Source organism: Podarcis tiliguerta (assembly GCF_965153285.1).
Source record: "Podarcis tiliguerta genome assembly, chromosome: 3".
Taxonomy (NCBI): Eukaryota; Metazoa; Chordata; class Lepidosauria; order Squamata; family Lacertidae; genus Podarcis; species Podarcis tiliguerta.
The window spans coordinates 39,385,462-39,403,323 of NC_139536.1; the positions used below are offsets into that span (position 1 = coordinate 39,385,462).

Genomic DNA, 17,862 nt, shown 5'->3' on the forward strand with positions numbered 1-17,862 from the left:
GTACATGAAAATGGGTTGCATGCCTGCCCGCCTGGCTTTTGCTAAAGAGGGATCTGCACATTGATTTTTATCCATTCGATGAATGTAAAAGCTTACAAAACAGGGCAGCTACTGGTCAATGTACCTGGTATCAAGCTTGATGATGTGAGCTGTCACAACATTAAAAATAAATAAATCAGAAAAGCAAAACTGGCATAGTGGTGGTTAGAATGTCAGCTGAGGACTAGCAAGAACTAGGTTTAAATCCATACTAAGCCCTGAAATACTGTAATACCCTTTGACAGTGCACCACTACCCTTCAGCGTAAACTACCTTGCAGGATTGTTGTGAGGGTAAAAGGAGAGGGACAAGAGAACCATGTACATCTTCCTGAGCTCTTTAGAGGAAGAGTGATATAGAAGTGTAATAAATAATCATGCAGTGTGTGGCTATCAGCTTTAGAATTTCATATCTGGTTATGCACCGATTCTGCTCATGGACAGCAGGCACAATTCACTGTAAAGCTCCGCCTGGAAATCACAGACCATTTCTACACAGGAGGGAATTTGTAAGAGGGTGGCTTGGGAGATTTCCTGCCCGTTAACAAGAGACACAGATACACAACCCCCATATCTCTTCCCCTCTTTCTCAAAGACGCCGCATTAAAATAATGTGCAGATCGCGCACAATCTCTCCCTAGAGGGCCCCCTTTTGCATTGCGAGACGGGGGTGTCCATTCTGCCAGGCTATCCAGGACTGGACTGCGCCTGTTCCCTGCGTTGCAGCCGCTATACGCGCTTCAGAGCCTGCCCTGCCAGTGGCCCCTGTGTCACCTTAACACCCCTCCCCCCCCCTTTACCTCTCCCCTCACAATTGGCAAAACCCTCCCGTTATATCTCCGACTCCGCTCTTCATTGACATCACACACAAAGCAGGAGCCATCCTACAGCGCTGGGCGGCTCCCCGCGCAATCCTCACTCCCCGTTGCCTGAGCCAAAAAGAAAAGACCAAACACGCAGGGGGGGGGGGGCTGCGCGTGTGTCGAAGCCGAGAGCAGCCGGCAGTCGTCGCCGTGGCCTCGCGACAACCCCTTCCGCGACTCCAGCCCGGGCCGATCCAAGCCCGCCTGCAACGCGCCGCTCCTGCCCTCCCCACGATTTCGCGGGGCCAGGAGATGCAAAATAAAACAATAAGTAAGCAGATCGCCGCGGCTGCAGCGACACAGCCAGCCGTTCCCTTGCTCGTGTTGCAAACAGCGGCTCGCAGGAGCAGCAACTTACTGGTTTCTGCCAGGCGCGAGTCTCTCTCCCCGGCTCCCTCGCGCGCAGCTGCTCGGCTCGTGCTGCTGTCCCTGCACGCGCCGCCTCGGAAGAGCTGCCCTTGGCTGACGGCTGAAGCAGCAGCAGCAGCAGCGCGCAGGGTGGAGGGAGGGGAGCAGCGGCGGCAGCTGGTTGGGGCGCGGAGGCGCCTCTCATCCGACTCAAGAGGCGGCCGCCGCACCTGTGACCGCCTGTCACCCATAGCACCCGCCCCTCCGTGCTGCTGCCTCCTCCTCCTCCTCCTCACGTCGCCCCCTGACGGGAAAATGCTGCCTCTTCCAGCACGCCAGCCAGCCAGGCGAGGACGAAAGGAAGACAGCCAGCAGCAAGCGGGCGACGGTGAGTGGCTCTTCCAGCCCCGTCAGCAGCAGCTTTGGCAACGCCAGCCCGAAGGGACCAGGAAGACTTCCCGCTCAGAGGCTTGTCTGAGCCTCTTTTCAGGGCTCCCCTCGCCCACAAAGCAGCCTCTGAGGGGCGACGGGAAGTCCTGCGAGTGTGTCAGGGGCTACCTGGGCAGCGGACAAGGGGCGCAGCGCGCCAATGCGTCCGGGGGCAAATGGGACGGTGTCATTGGCCACGCAACTGTGGGCTAGCGACGTCATTCGTTCCTGGAGAATGGTAAATCCATGCACTTTGGGGCAATGCGACAGTGAGGGCAAAACCTGCCGCCTAGCTCTAGGAGTGAGTAGTTGTGCCCTTGCTATCAGAATCATAGAATTGCAGAGCTGGAAGGAGCCCCCCCCCCCCCCAGGGTCATCTAGTAAAATCCCTTGCAATGCTGGAACCTCAACTAAAGCTTCCATGACAGTTGGTCACCCATCTTGTAGGGCCTACATGTTGCGCAGGTTAAGTGAAATCTGTCTTCTGGATTTTCTGCACATCTGATAAGATCTGAATCAGTGGATATCTTAGGTTTCATAACCCCATCCATTCTGCCATTTGCTATTTGATAGCGTTGAACAACTATAACCAGATGTTGACAAAGTACAATTCCCATCAGCCCCAGCAAGCATAGCCCATGACCAGGAATGATAGAGTTCAGCAACATGTGGGGGACAAAGGTTCCTCACACCTTGCCCCTAGGCTTATATGCCACACAATAAGCGACGTGTCTAGAACAATGTAATACAGTACACCCATAAAACAGCAAAAAATATTTAGCATCTTGACATTAATATACAATGAACAATAGTTGTGCTATAGCACAGAAAAGCTCTGTACAAACTGAAGCACCCTAAGCAGGCGTCTGAACAACGTTCCAGTTCCACTTGCTTAACAGTAGTCAGCCACTACTTAGACATAGACACAATAAATGCCCTCTGTCTTGTTCACAAGGCAAACGTATGTGGCACCCTTTTAATAGTGCTACTCTGAGCTGAATGTAAAGATCAAGCAGGTATTATTGCTATTACATTGGTACCTCAGGTTACATATGCTTCAGGTTACATACGCTTCAGGTTACAGACTCCGCTAACCCAGAAATAGTGCTTCAGGTTAAGAACTTTGCTTCAGGGTGAGAACAGAAATTGTGCTCCGGCGGCACAACAGCAGCAGGAGGCCCCATTAGCTAAAGTGGTGCTTCAGGTTAAGAACAGTTTCAGGTTAAGTACGGACCTCCGGCACGAATTAAATACTTAACCCGAGGTACCACTGTATTTACTGTATTTATTAATCCTTTTTACCCAAATGTTTCGAAGTGTCTTGCAGTACCACAAAATACATCTAAAATCAGTTAAAAACCAGGTAACAATGAGAGCAAAGTACAATAGACAACATTCCTATAAAGTGCTTATCCAGTCATACTATTAAAAGGGCAAATATAAATGGGGCAAGGCAATCCCTTAAGATGTTGAGGGGTCTACATACCAACAGGTGATATGTAATGAAGTACAGTATGTGAAATTGCTTGATGGGTGACATATAATTGTGCTTACTGCTTCACACAAGAAGCATGAGATTTTTTTTATTGGTGCCCTCTTAAAATGACCAAGAGATGTGAGGTTAATGTCTGATGTTTTACATTTTTCATGGGCTGTAAGCCGCCCAGAGTGGCTGGGGAAACGGACATACTGCTTCCTGCTCGGCAGAAGTCTCTTCTTCTGCAGTGATGCAAATTGCAAATTAAAATGGATTAGAGGGAGGGAAAGTTTAGTAAACCTGCTTGTCCTGACACATTATCCCACGACAATTTAAGGATTCCTTCTAGCTGACTCCTGACAATCAAGCAGGAATCACAGTCATACTGGAGACTTACGTTTAAGCATCTTGCTACCGCCCTGTTCCTCCATTTGTATTTGTGTGTGTGAAGCACCTTGAGCCTTTGAACCGACAGTATAAAAATAACCAAAAATGAATAAATAAATAATGGCATGACCCCAGCCATCATTATTTATTTATCAACTTTGCTTTTACTGGGTGCTATTACCAGATGTTGCAAAAAAAGAAAGGAAAAGGCTACTTCATGAATTACAATTTCCACCCACACAATCTCCAATATTAGGGGGCGGCGAGAAATGCTTATACACTGTGATATTTTAAGTGCGAATGGGGTTTTGTTTTTTGTCTCTTTGCTGCCTCTATATACAGATCAAGCACTTGAGAAAGCTCCGGCTGTCCACTCAGTGAACTCATGGCAAATCCTCAAAAAGACTTGTGCTGCCCTTCAGTGTTATTTGCTCTGTTAAACCCACAGAGCCTAGGGCTTGCCGATCAGAAGGGCGGTGCTTAGAATCCCTGCGACGCGGTGAGCTCCCATTGTTCGGTCCCAGCTCTTGCCAACCTAGCAGTTTGATAAGTAGATAAATAGATACCGCTCCAGTGGGAAGGTAAATGGCGTTTCCGTGCGCTGCTCTGGTTTGCCAGAAGCAGCTTAGTCATGCTGGCCACATGAGCCGGAAGCTGTACGCCGGCTCTCTCGGCCAATAAAGTGAGATGAGCGCTGCAACCCCAGAGTCATCTGCAACTAGACCTAATGGTCAGGGGTCCCTTTACCTTTTACCTTCCTTCTTTCCTTTCTTCCTTCCTTCTTCAGATTTCAGAGCCAGTGGCGTAGCATGGCCAGGGCCACGGGGCGGTTGCCCTGTGCGCAAAATTCTTAGGGGAGCATATTTTCAAAGAAAGAAAGAAGTAATAATAAATAAAAATAGTGTTCCCTCCTCCTCGCAGAGAAAATCTCCCAATGTTTATGTGGGTGGACTGAGGAGCGGATTTGATGGCCAGTTGTTAGGACACCCTCTGTAGGGCTTTAAAAAGATACCTGTTCCCGACCAATTCTCTGTCCCGCTCTCTGCCGTGCTCTCCACTCACGGGGGCTGCCACATGAGTAGGTCGCCAAGCTGTTGCCCTTTCATTCCAACTATTGGTGGGCAGTGCCAAGGATACTTGCCTTGTCTTGGGCGCTGGCCACCCACGCTATGCCACTGCCCAGAGCCAAAATCAGCATCCAGTCTTCTTGGGCAGCTGGCAGGGCCTATTATTGCCCAGAGTCCTCTTAAAAATGTTTTCTGTGCCTGGAACTCTCAGTGGAGCTGGACAGCTGAGTCAAACCACCATTTTAATTTCCCACAGTGCCCCAGAAGGACACTACTGGGGGGGGCATTATAGGAAATCAAAATGGTGTTTAGACCCAGGAACCTGGTATTGTTTTGCCGTGCTGCCCACCTGCTATCATCAGGTAAGGCTGCCAGGGCCCACCAAGAGCCATCTCAAACCTGCAGCTGGCCCTGATTGTGCCCTTACACAATTTTCATGCAATGGGCTCAGGAATCTTGCTCAGGAACAGCAGTTTAGAAATGACAATGGTTCTCTCAAGTAGGTCTCTTTAACAAAGGTCTAACCCAGGGGTCAGTAACCCTTTTCAGCCATGGGCCAGTCCACCGTCCTTCAGACCATGTGGTGGGCCAGACTATATTGGGGGGGGGGGGAGATGAATGAATTCCTATACCCCACAAATTACCCAGAGATGCATTTTAAATAAAACGACACATTCTCATGTAATAACCATGCTGATTCCCAGACCGTTCGCGGGCTGGATTGAGAAGGCGATTGGGCCGCATCCGGCCCACGGGCCTTAGGTTGCCTATCCCTGGTCTAACTGCTGCTTTCTAGTGTGTTTTTGGCTTGTATTATGGGCAAACGTAGCTCAACAAAAGATATGGCAGGGAAACAGTACTGATGGGGAATTTTAAAACGCATTCTCTGTGTTTATTGGAGGCACGCTTTATGAAAAGGCATTCACAAGAGTAATGTAGTTAATGCTGAATCAAGGTTTTGACACATGCGATTCTATAAACATTCTTGTCTCTATGGATATATTTCAGATATATGTCCAAGCATCCCCCTCCCCCCCGCCCCTTCAAATGCCAAACAAAGGAAATGGCCTGTCAATTTAAGAGGAGTAACAATGGTTTTAACTGAACGTTAAAGAACAACAAGAACAGTTGTTGGCAATCTAGCTGGTCAGTGGATAGGAAATCCATAAATAATGTTAGAAAGTTTTACAAGTACCACGGATACTTCTAAACCCAGCATTGTTTCTTTCCTTCCAATGACATCCTTTCAGAAGTTTCTGTTGGCAGTCACTTGGATTTAACAGTACACTTTTGACAGTTTTATTAAAGGCTCATTTTTCAAAATATGTTACATTTGGCACTGATGATAGCCTAGTATCAAATGTAAATGGATTGCAAATATGAAATATGTTACAGACCTTACTTAGACCAACTCATTTTTGATAAATATTTTCACATAATGTATGTATGCCAAGTGCAAACCTTAAGCACAAGCACCCATGCGCATATACACCTTACAGACATAAAAACAGCTTTTAAATAGGAAGCTGTCTTATTCCAAATTGGTTGATCTGACTTAGCATTGTCTACACTGACTGGGAGTGGCTCTCCAGGGTTTCTGAGGAGATATGAGAGCCATCTTCAAATATCTCAATGGCTGTCACATTGAAGATGGAGCAAGCTTGTTTTCTCTTGCTCTGGAGGGTAGACTCGAACCAATGGCTTGGTTCCAACTAAACATATGGAAAAACGTTCTGACAGTAAGACCTGTTTGTCAGTGGAATGGTCTCCCTTGGGAAGTTGTGGACTCCCCTTCTTTGGAGGCTTTTAAGCAGAGGTTGGATAGCCATCTGTCATGGATGCTTTAGCTGAGATTCCTGCATTGCAGGGGTTGGACTAGATGACCCTTGGGGTTAGGGTTAGGGTTGGAGATGTTGGGTATTGAACCTGGGACCTTCTGCATTCAAAGCAGATGTTATATAACAGAGCTATGGCCATTCCCTAAACATACACATGTACATAAAACTTTACCTCCCCTTAATCTTTATTTATATACAGTGGTACCTCAGGTTACATACGGTTCAGGTTACATACGCTTCAGGTTACAGACTCTGCTAACCCAGAAATAGTGCTTCAGGTTAAGAACTTTGCTTCAGGATGAGAACAGAAATCGTGCTCCAGAGGTGCGGCGGCAGCAGGAGGCCCTATTAGCTAAAGTGGTGCTTCAAGTTAAGAACAGTTTCAGGTTAAGAACAGACCTCCGGAACGAATTAAGTACTTAACCCGAGGTACCACTGTATATGTATTGATATATATCCAACCAAAAAAATACAGGTTATAAAAAACAACAACATAACATGTCCCGTTAATATAAAATACACTTCAAAATAAATTATGGTCTTCTAAATTCAGTTCAAACATGTAATACATATTAGGTGCCAAAATGCCTAGCCATCTAACAGCTTAACCACAGCCTGTAAAAATCTTTCCTTCTAAAAAGGAAAGATTAACAACGCCCCCAAAAGACATATTGGGCTTTGATCTTCCTGGAGCAGCCACCAAGAATTCCTCTCTACATGATCTAGTTGTTTTCAGCTGCTGCACAGCTGATAAAACTTTAAGGAAATAGGTTCCTGAATTCATATTGATATGATGTAAGGGAGGAGTCAGTTAGTGAATGTTGAGTCTCAGTCAGTAATGATGTTAGAGGTTAAAGGAAAAGAACCTTAAATTGTGCCCGGAGGGTAAAAGTATGGTATTGCAGATAAAGAGGCATGAATGTTATCTTTTTTCAGGTACTTTCCCTTGTCTAAAGACAGTATGCTGTACTTGGTGCCACCTTGAGCTTGCAAATAATCAAAGAACAATTCATCTCTATAATACAAATTCCTTCGTTTCCAGCTATGGAAATCAGAGAACTTAAGTTGTATGCAAATAATTTTATTGACACACTGTGCTTTACCAGAAATACCAGCAAGCAGATGCATGAGTGCCTCACACTTCCAGTTTATGTACTTTAACAGGGGAAATATGCAAGCTTCATACTATATGCTTGCCAACTTTGCTGTGCAACTTCCAGAGCAGACATTACTGTGGAGATATAATACATGGAAACTTGAGACACACACTTTGAAATGTTTGTGGTTCCAATAAAACCTACTACCATTTATTTTAAAAAGCCATTTCTGTATATTATAGTACTTGAAAAATGCTCCTCATTACATTAAGAATAATGATGGTCTTCAGCTCATCAGTGCTTCTAATTACCAGCACCATAAGAGAATTGGCGTTCTTAAAGTTCCGTGAAAATTAAATAGGTTTTGTAGCCAGTTTAAATTTGCATTGTAGAGTGCATGCCCTGTAAAGCATATTGCAGTTGCCCAGCCTTATAAGGTAAGAAAGCAGTGATTACTGGGGCCACATCTGATAAAAGGGGTTGTAGGCATCATTCTCATAAGATGGAGTTGATTGTTTGGTCTTGGCAGATCCTCAAAAACTCTCTGCTCTAAATTTCTGCCAAAAGGTTGGGCGATCTAGCCAGATCCCACAAAAAGAGAGATGAATCTGAAAACATGCTGTGAAACAGCCCATTGCAGGAGATAGGAAATGACTACTGCCTCTAATAAAGAGTTACACATTGCGGTCATAATTTGTCATCAGGCCTAGCAAAGTTCTTCTCTAGTAAAAGGTTTCATAGCACATTTGAGGTTCACCTCTCTTTTGGTATCTGGTTCTGCCTTCTTTGGGTCATCTGCCCATCATTCAGTCTACTCTACACAGCCCAGACCAAGCAAGCAAAGAGCAAGAGCAAAGCAGTTTAGTGATCAGATAACTTGCACATGACTCAAGACCAAGAGTGATATTGACTCATAATTTTTTTATCTGGCACCTGGAAATCTAAGGTCTGCTTGTGAACCAAGTCAAACTGGGCACTGTAGGGGGAAGACGAAAATTCACCAGGGTTCCATCCAGATTTGACCTGGTGAAAAATTCTTTATCATCCTCAGTTATAGCAACCCTGAGCATGAGAACACATGAGTTTCCTAAAGAAAATTGCATTGGGATATGGCTTAGAAGCTAACTGGGGGGGAAATGTTACTAATTGTTGACCAAGCAGTGTTGAACACTGGCATACGTAGATTTTACGTAAAAGTTGTTATCATTTATCTGAGTGGGAAGTATGTTCCACTGCTTTTCAAAATGAGAAAATTCTAATCTGGATTTCATCTACATTCTTTTAATTTTTGAAATTATTAAATGTGAGTCCAAATAAATGTGGTTAGTTCTGATTATGGGAGGGGGGAACTCTCACAGAGGGATATTAAACTGAATACCTAGAGCACAGCTTGAAAATTTTCTTGGCAGACTATAAACCCAGTTTTAGAATCTCATTATATTGCCATTGATCTCCTGAGACTTTAGATTTCAGTGATATTATCTTCCTTTTTGTTTCCACAGAGATGGAAGAAGGAGGAAATTTGTAGCTTGCCCAAAAGGAAACTGGCTTTTCTTTTCACATTCAGAGCAACTTAAATGAAAAATATGTTGCTGTACAAACATTCTGGCACATTAAATTCTTGGACTTTACCCAGCTGCGGTGTTATATTGCCCCTTTGCAAATAATGGTGCAAGTTGACATGCTGCTTCCTGAACAGCTTTCCATTGCAGGGCAAATAGGTGTGGGATGGTTTGGAGGAGTAGCTTCAAGTAAACATTGTTCAAAGTAAATGGTTCTGTTGCAGAAGTGATCCTTGGCTCTATACGTGCAGTTCCCTTCTGGAATGTAATCATGATTTCCAGAGAATGTGAATGCCCTAAGAATCAACTGCATTCAGAGACCTAGGCTGTTTCTCCCGCTGCTTTTACAATCACTCTGCTTCCAGAATCTCTTCTATGCACAACAACTACCAAACTCTAAATTGTTTTGGTCCAAAATGAGGAATTAACTTGTAGTGACATTTATCACCAAGCAATTCCAGCTCAAGATTTTATTTTTTTTCTGCTTGGAGACTATGTCAATGAAAGAAAAATGTGTACACTGTCCTCCTGTGAAAGCAACGGTCAGTTGTGTTTTCCTGCAAATATATATACTGGGGAAGCCAAAGCACACTGGGCTGTTTATAGGGGCTCATCCACACTTATCTTTGCTCTGCTCTGCAGGTCTGGGCTTTGCAGGCCATTTCCAACAGCTTTTGTCTTTGCCCTGGCGCTTTTCTGGTGAAAACCCACTCTCTACTGTTGAATCGGAGCAAATGGCAATCCATGGAAAACCTGAATTGCCATTTGCTTTGATTCAGCAGTAGAGAGTGGGTTTTCATCAGGAAAGCGATGGGACCCAAAAAATAAAAAAGCACTTGGACACCGACTGGGAAAGTGTGGACCTGTGCCTAAAAAATGTGGGACAAAAGTGTGGGATGAGCCCTAGGATGTGGGTCAAACCCAAATAGTAGTTTTCTTGGGAAATTGAATAGATTTGTTTTACTTTTACATGCAGATCCAATTACCGTATTTGGAATTGGGAATACTGTTTTGCCAGGGTGGATTGGGCGGTCCTCATTTTAGGGTTTGGGTTACCTCTGCTTTCTCTGTAACCTATGATATCTGCATGTGTATTGCTACATTTTTGTCCTAGAGGCACCTTTAACATCTTGCTTCCTACACTTATGGCACAGTGTAGATTCTGAATGGTGTGGATTAATCAGCAGTGTTGTGGAGTAGATAGTCTCTCCTTACCCTTCTTGCCAGCAGTATTAAGAACATAAGAAGAGCCTGCTGGATCAGGTCCATGACCCATCTAGTCCAGCATCATGGTCTTATAGGAGCCAGCCTGTGGCAAGCCTGCAAGCAGGACCCAAGCACATGACCAGTCCCCATTCCTGCAGTTTCTAGCAACTGGTATTCAGACATATACTGCCTCCCACCAGGGAGACAGAGCATAGCCATCAGGCTAGTAGGCACTGGTAGACCTATCCTCCATGAATTTGTCTAATCTTTTAAAGTCAACCAAGTTAGTGGCTATTACTGTCTCCTGGGAGAGCAAGCGCCATTGTTTAACTATGCGCTGCATCTGATTATTATTCAATGGAGCCATGGTGTGCTTTGCCTATCATGCTACATTCCCAGCTTGATTCTGCCTATAACTAGCATTCCAAGTTGATACTCACTTCCACAAAAATGACTGACCGCCTAAGTCATAAGACCAGGGCTAGATTAACCGTTAAGCAAAACAAGCACGTGCTTTGGGCTTCAAGGGAAGTGGGGCACCACAGAAACTACAGGAGGTTAGTTTTGAGGATCTGATCAAGTCTTTGCAATTAGAAAAAGTAGGAGGAAATGTTTCAGATATTAATATAGTGGAAGAATGCAAAAACAAACATCATTTTCCATTTTACTGTGCCAAGGTTTCGTTTCATTTCAAAAAACAGAATTTTATTAATGTTTTATTAATAATGTTAATATTTTATTAGTGTTTAGTTATGATATATGGGGGCAACAAAATCTTTTAAGTGCTTAGGGCCTCTTAAGTCTTAATTCGGCCCTGCATAAGATGTACTGTTTTTGTATATCTTCAAGAAATGTTTGATGCAAGGTTGTTGATTCCTTCCCCAACTCTGCATAATGGAACAGATCCTTTTACTGAGACGCAAGCTAGGACTAGGAGCGCCATTACAAGCCCCTCTTATATTACAAGTTCCTCTTATAAAGGGGAACTTTACAAACAGTAAACAGACTCTTTTCTTTGGTTAAGTTTTGAAAGCACCATTTTAAAAAATGCACTCATCTTTAATATGCTGGGGGCCCAGTTCTACAAGGTGTTGAGAGGAACTTTCAGTATCAACTGATTTCATGGGTAAATTGAAAGCACTCGGTATCTGGAATGAATAATGGGGCTCTTTGCTGTCTTTAATTTGGAATAAAAATATTCTTGGGGTTTAGCCCACAATTATTTATATTAGCTCATTTTTGCTTTCATTGTAAAAACGTAAGAGGAAGCCATTCATGACTTCCAACTCTCTTAATACAGCAGGCAATTCCAGATCTTCATTGCCTGAGTCGGTGAACTTTTTTAAGAGCTTCCCAAATTCTTGCGGCATCACAGCGAAGGGTGGTTTTACAAACTATTATTGTTATTATTTTTATCATCCTCCTCCGGCTTGTCAGACATCACAGAGCAAACATGGATTTGCACAGCCCAGAGAAGATGACATAGCTGCTTTATTGGTTCGCCTCTCTCCCATTGTTCTCCGTTGAAGCCAGCAGAGCAGCTTCTGCCCTACATTCCTGGGAAGTGAATAATATCAAGGGAGATTATCATTACCCTCTAGTACCACATCTATTACTAACAGGCCATTATAAAGATTGAGTATAACCTAATTAGGAAATGCTGTAGTCAGCTGGGTGTGGATGTGGGCCGGTGAAGAATCGTTTTACATGTGCTTTGTTTGTTATATATATATAAAAGGGTGTTCACAGAGGATACAGGAAAGGTACCTAATGCGGTTCTCAGTGCTGAGCTCAGATTTCACAATCAGGTCTCACATTCCTCATATGAGCGGAGGCTGAGCCAAGGCCAGGGCTGAAGTTTCTGCTGTCTGAAGCCTGATGCTGTAAACGCTGCACAAACACAGAGCCTGTGTGAACCAAATTTGGCTATCTGCTTATTTGTTTTAAATTAAGGCATATTAATGGGTAGATTCCAAAGTTTACTGTATGAAGCAGGAGGTACCCTCCATAGGGACACGACCTCCATCATCTACAATTCCATCTGGACTGTCTCAGGGAATCCAGGCGAGAGCAAATGTTTGTTATCCTTACAGAAGGTGAAAAGTTGTCAATTTTCCCACCATTTCTGCTAGGAGGTAAGGCCCGTGATTGGTTGCCTAACACTCTGATAGCCAGTACCAATCATATTCTGATGAAATTAATAAGAACATGAAACTTACCTCACATTCAAGGGTTGACTGAGAGATGGCCTTGAAAGATGCTTGAATTTCCCTAGCTCGTTGGTACCCATAGGGAACCATCAACCATGGCTGCCTTCACACCACTGCCAGTTTCTCATACAAATTGTTGCCTAATTCCAACTGGCAAATCATTTCATGGCCTTCATAAACATGTAACCACAGCATAAACAGACTTTATAAAGTAACTGAATAATCCCTAATGGAAGGCCCCTATGGATGGGCCTTAAGTGCTGGAACTTTGTCAGTGGTATTTATTGATTTAATTTACATATTAAATTTCTATACCACCCTTAGTTCAAAGATCACAGGGCAGTTAACAGCATAAAAATGTAGTAGCAGCCTGTTGTCCGAGGATCAAGGACAAACTACACATTACATGCAAATCGATGCAACAAAGTCCCAACAGGTGTTTCTGTGTGTTTCTTTGAGTGGAGGAATGACATTGGTGCATATCCCAAAAGTGTCCCGGAAAAACCAGGACATCCTGCTTTTTCCTGCAAGAGCATGGCAGCCACTTGGGATGCTGTGATTTCACACTGAGATATTGCCTTGAAGAACGCTCTTTTTGGAGGGTGACGATCTCATGCAATGCCCCAAAACACACATTTTGGGGTGCTGTGAGAGCACAGCCCTGAAAATAGCTAGTTTGTAGGACTCCATGAACACATGATTTACGCAGGAACATGGATGGGAAGACACACATCCCAGTTTTGGGATGTTGGAGGGTATGTTGGTGTCCCCCTGGCTGATTTTCCATCCCAATTTGTCCTTAATTTCTCCCCCTGCATCACCTTGACTGGATTAAATCTGTGAATGTACCCTTATAAATAAATATCTGGAAACCTATGGAGAAGAAAGCAGCTTGGAGGCAACTGGAAATAGGAAAATAACTCATGAAGGGGACTAAGCTTCCTTGCTGCTCCCTCATTTTTTCAGCCTGCAAATACTCCTTTATATCAAGCTCAGGGATACGTTTTGAGGCCTTGATAAAGCAATCCACTGGAACTGTGGGCCCACTCTACTGGCAAGCAGCCCAGCAGGGGCACTGAATGGAGCTCTGGGTCTACATTTTCCCTCAATTTACCTTATCAGGATCTGCCTCACAGCCCAAATTTGATGGGTGGGCAGGGCTGCCCAGTGGTCAGTCATCTGACATTACAAATGATATCAGGGCTTTTGGTGCTTTGAAGTTCTGCAAATTCTTTTGCGGGGGGGGGGGGGCAGAAAATGCAGTGAGCTTTTTAACCAGTTGGCTGCTACTGTAAAGGGCAATTCAGAATGCAAGAAAATACCAAGATATATGCAAATCTAAATGCTACCATGGCTAGTTAAAAAGTTGGCAGCTCTGTTCTTTTCCTCATCACACATGTCTTTTTGCTTGCACATCTCTGCCCCCCCCCCAACTTGGTCTTTGTTATCTTTGCCTAGGATGCAATGCTCTGATTTCTGACAGACCACAGTGTCACAAACCATGACATATGGCACTGTAAAGGTGTCTGTGCTTTGTTTAAGAGACTGGGCTGGCAGGAAGCCTTCAGGTGATTTGCAAATTAGAAGGGTGTGCCATTTACAGAAAGGTGTGTGTATGTTTATTTATAGAGGCGGCTCCTGCCAAACGAGGTAGTACTGCATGTGGCAGAGACACCGAGCAAAGAGCACAAATCATCTGAACCTTTTCAGTTCTGATCATGTATGCTCTGATTATTGGCGGCCTTCATCTGGAAAGTCAGCCTGAAACAGATGTGCCTGTCTGTAGTCAGCAAACCCTCTTTGTCTATCACTCCCCAGTGCTTAGCCCCATATAGGTTCGCCAATATATCAACACAGCAAACCATGCTTTGATCACTGTGTGGAAAGCTCCCTGTCCAGGTGTTTGATGGATGGAGTGCAAGCAGGTCATTTCAGTCACTTTGTATCGCCAACAACAAATCTGGTTGTGGAGAGGCAACTCCAAAGCTCAGTTGAACTTGAGTAGTTTTGTGTGCTATTAAAAAACAAGCCAACCTCATCATGGATATTTTTGAAACAACACACACTGCAGTTCCCAGTCTGAGGTACAGTGGTACCTCGGGTTACATATGCTTCAGGTTACATAAGCTTCAGGTTACACACTCCACTAACCCAGAAATCGTGCTTCAGGTTAAGAACTTTGCTTCAGGATGAGAACAGAAATCGTGCTCTGGCGGCGCGGCGGCAGCAGGAGGCCCAATTAACTAAAGTGGTGCTTCAGGTTAAGAACAGTTTCAGGTTAAGAACAGACCTCCGGAACGAATTAAATACTTAACCCGAGGTACCACTGTACTAGTGCAGTATTCCATAGCCATATAGTGGATGGGGAGACATTCATTTGTGACACTGTCCAATTGGTACCCTAACATGCACACTCAGTTTCTGAGATGCCTCCATGTATAAGACGTCCCCTATTTTTGGGGACTCCGATTTCAGAAAATGGGGGGAGATACTATCCGTGTATAAGACGAGCCCATATTTTAAACATTATTTTAGAGTAAAAAACCATAATCTTATACACAGAAAAGTACAGTATGTCTAGATGGGTGTTCTGGTGGGATCAGTGTTCCTCATACATGCAATTTTTTTGCACCATCTGCATGAAAATGCCAGCCGGCATTATTTCCCTGATTTAATCCTGCTTTACCCTTTCCAGTGAAAATCCAACAAGAAACCTGTTGCCAATGACCCATTTACAATATCTCAGTTACCCATTTGCACATTTTTGTTTGTTTATTTGCTTATATTAAATTTGTATACCGCCTTTCATCCATTATCTCAGGGCAGTTCAAAATATAAAAATACAATATAAAAACACAAGTTAACCCCCATATCTATCTGTCTGTCTTGGTTCCTGTGGCATCAACTGGGATGGGGGGGAATAGTAGGAACTGTCAGAGGAGGAGAAGGCAGAGGCTGGAAGCAGGAAAGTTCAAGTGGTGACTTGGGAGAGGGTTCCACCTCACTGTTGCTGGACAGCACAGAAGAGGGAGGAGGAGCCACCTGAGTCAGTCTCCACTCAAACTTCTGAGAGCAAAGTTTCCTGGGTAGCCAGGGAGGAAGCTGGTGAGCTGGCAGGGCCAGCTGAATTAGAGACAGAAGGAGAGGCCAAGGGTTGGACTCGGGTCCTCTTGCCAAGGAGGTGCCACTGTCTGCACCAATGCAGACAGACTCAGCCATGCATATTCCCATAGGAGTACACACTTGGGAGCACAGTGTTCTCAATGGGGATAAGAACCATGTAGGTGAATGGCCCCACCCTGTTCTTTACAGGTGGAGTGGGAGAGGTGTGTCAGGTGCTGGGACAACATCTCAGCTACTTCTTAGCCAGGTACCTTCTCTGTCATAGATTAATCCTGTACTCTGAGGTAATGCTGAGACTGTACTGATTTCTTGAATAAGACTTTCAGGTTTCCTCAAGCAGAGTGTCTGAGTACTGTGTCCAAGAGTGGACACGGGCGCATGCACCCCCCCTTTCTCTGTCTATCCTAAAGCAGAACCCCAGGTGCGGGTGCACTGAGAGCCTAAATAGTGATGCCAGGTTAAGAAAGGCTCTTTACCAATGTTAAAACTAGAGGCTCAGAAATGAGCCCTTCTAAACACTAAATCCAGTTCTGGCTTTGAAGAATGCTGTGCATGTGACCACAGTGCTCCTGGGAGGAAGAATTAATTATTTTAGAAAATGCCTACCTTGCATTTTGATTCTCAAAAAAGCTCCCAACACAAACATACGATAAAAACAATGAGATAAAAACTGGAATAATAATAACTGGATTTCTTTTTTTTTTAAAGCCTTTGCAACCCTGCTAAGAACATCAGAAAAGTCTGCGGCATCAGGCTCAACATCCATGCTCTCCAGTAGTCTGTTCTCACAGTGGCCAGCCAGATGCTCGTGGAAAACCTTCAAGCAGACCCTGAGCAGAACAGTGCTCTCCCCAGGTGTGATTCCCAACAACTGGCATCAAACTCAAGAGGGAGGGGGCCAACCAAATATCTATCAGGAAGAAGTTCCAGAATCTCTTGCATTACCAAGAAGGTTCCCTTTGGTGTCCTCACCAAATGCACCTTCAAAGATGGAGCAACAGGTGTTGAATGAAAAGCACGGTCAGGTTCCTGTGGGAGTAGGGAGCCCTTCAGATAACCTGTTCTCAAGCCATTTAGGGGTTTAGCAATAATAGCCAGCAGCTCTTGGGATTTTGCCCTTATATGAATCAGAAGCCAATACAAACCAAGTCAGTGTGATATGTTCTGAGAAGCAAACACTAAAAGCCATTCTGGATGCTGCATTTGGACCAGATGCAATATGGAGATAAAAATATGGACTTATCTTACTGGCCCGTTTCAAAGATTGTTAAGGTAGGATGTGAAACATTTTCAACACTCAACAGTACTATACTAATGCTCAGTATCATTATGTCTTAATCCCATGCAATAAATGAGTAGTGTCTGTGCATTTATTGTACTCTAAGCTGATTGCCTGGAAAGGGTTTTCCTCTAGTGTTCTTAAGAGGCTTATCTCCGTTGTAACCATCTGATGTCTCTAAAAGGCCAACCCTTACCTGGAAGTAACTCGCACTGAGTTCTATTGGACTTGCTCCTCAGTAAGTATGCAGATGGTTGTTTGCAGCCTAGACTGCCTATCTTTGCTGATGCCCATCTTAGTGGTATGGTAGGGCAGGAATACATATTTTAGCAGGAAGCGCGTGAGTGAAAGGGATTTGCACTAATCCTCAAGTATTAGTCATGCCTCTCTATGATATAATATGCATTGCTTAATTGACCACAAAGCATCTCGTTTGGGGCCTGGAACTGTTAATGCCAGGCATTCCCTTAAATGTGGTTTGCTGTTAAGCTATTAACTTCAACAGTGACGTCTCTGAAGCAAAATAGCCCAGATGAGAGAAAGAGAATGTTAATCAATGCTGTTTGTTTAGACTCAGCAACGCTGAGCATCTCGAGTTCTGAAGTTCTTGAAAATGTTGTTTGCTGTAACTGCATCAGGATAAATGTAACAGCCAAGGATTATTGGTGAGTTCAATGGAACTCTTGGGTTTATGATGTCCCTGGAATATTTCAGGATTTGTGTTTCTTTTAAATATATGTGGGTACAATGAGCCTTACTCATTGTTTTTCCAGACTACATGTGATGCACCTTATGTCTGTACAAAAGTGATGGACATCTGCCTGATATGTATGACCTCAAATACCACTTGGATCTGGTCTCATGTTTTCCACCCTATTTCAGCTGTCACCAACCTGGTGCTGTCCATATATTTTGGACTACAACTCCCATCAGCCCCG

The 17,862-nt window shown here is 44.2% G+C and overlaps 1 protein-coding gene and 1 long non-coding RNA gene across 3 annotated transcripts in view; one reads left to right on the plus strand and one right to left on the minus strand.

Annotated features, from left to right (window-relative positions):
• CDC42EP3 (CDC42 effector protein 3) overlaps positions 1-17,862 on the minus strand; it is a 60,086-nt gene that overhangs the window by 28,510 nt on the left and 13,714 nt on the right. The window contains exon 1 of one of the 2 annotated variants that reach the window (XM_083432268.1): positions 1,260-1,478. The exons of the other annotated variant lie outside the window; for it this stretch is intronic. The gene's annotated coding sequence lies outside the window, so the exon portion shown is untranslated. Of the gene's footprint in view, positions 1-1,259; positions 1,479-17,862 lie in introns of those variants that run through there. 2 annotated transcript variants of the gene reach the window in all.
• On the plus strand, positions 1,535-10,936 carry LOC310673678. Its single transcript, XR_014509181.1, has 3 exons — positions 1,535-1,637; positions 3,885-4,041; positions 9,047-10,936. It is a non-coding gene; the product is annotated as an uncharacterized lncRNA (long non-coding RNA).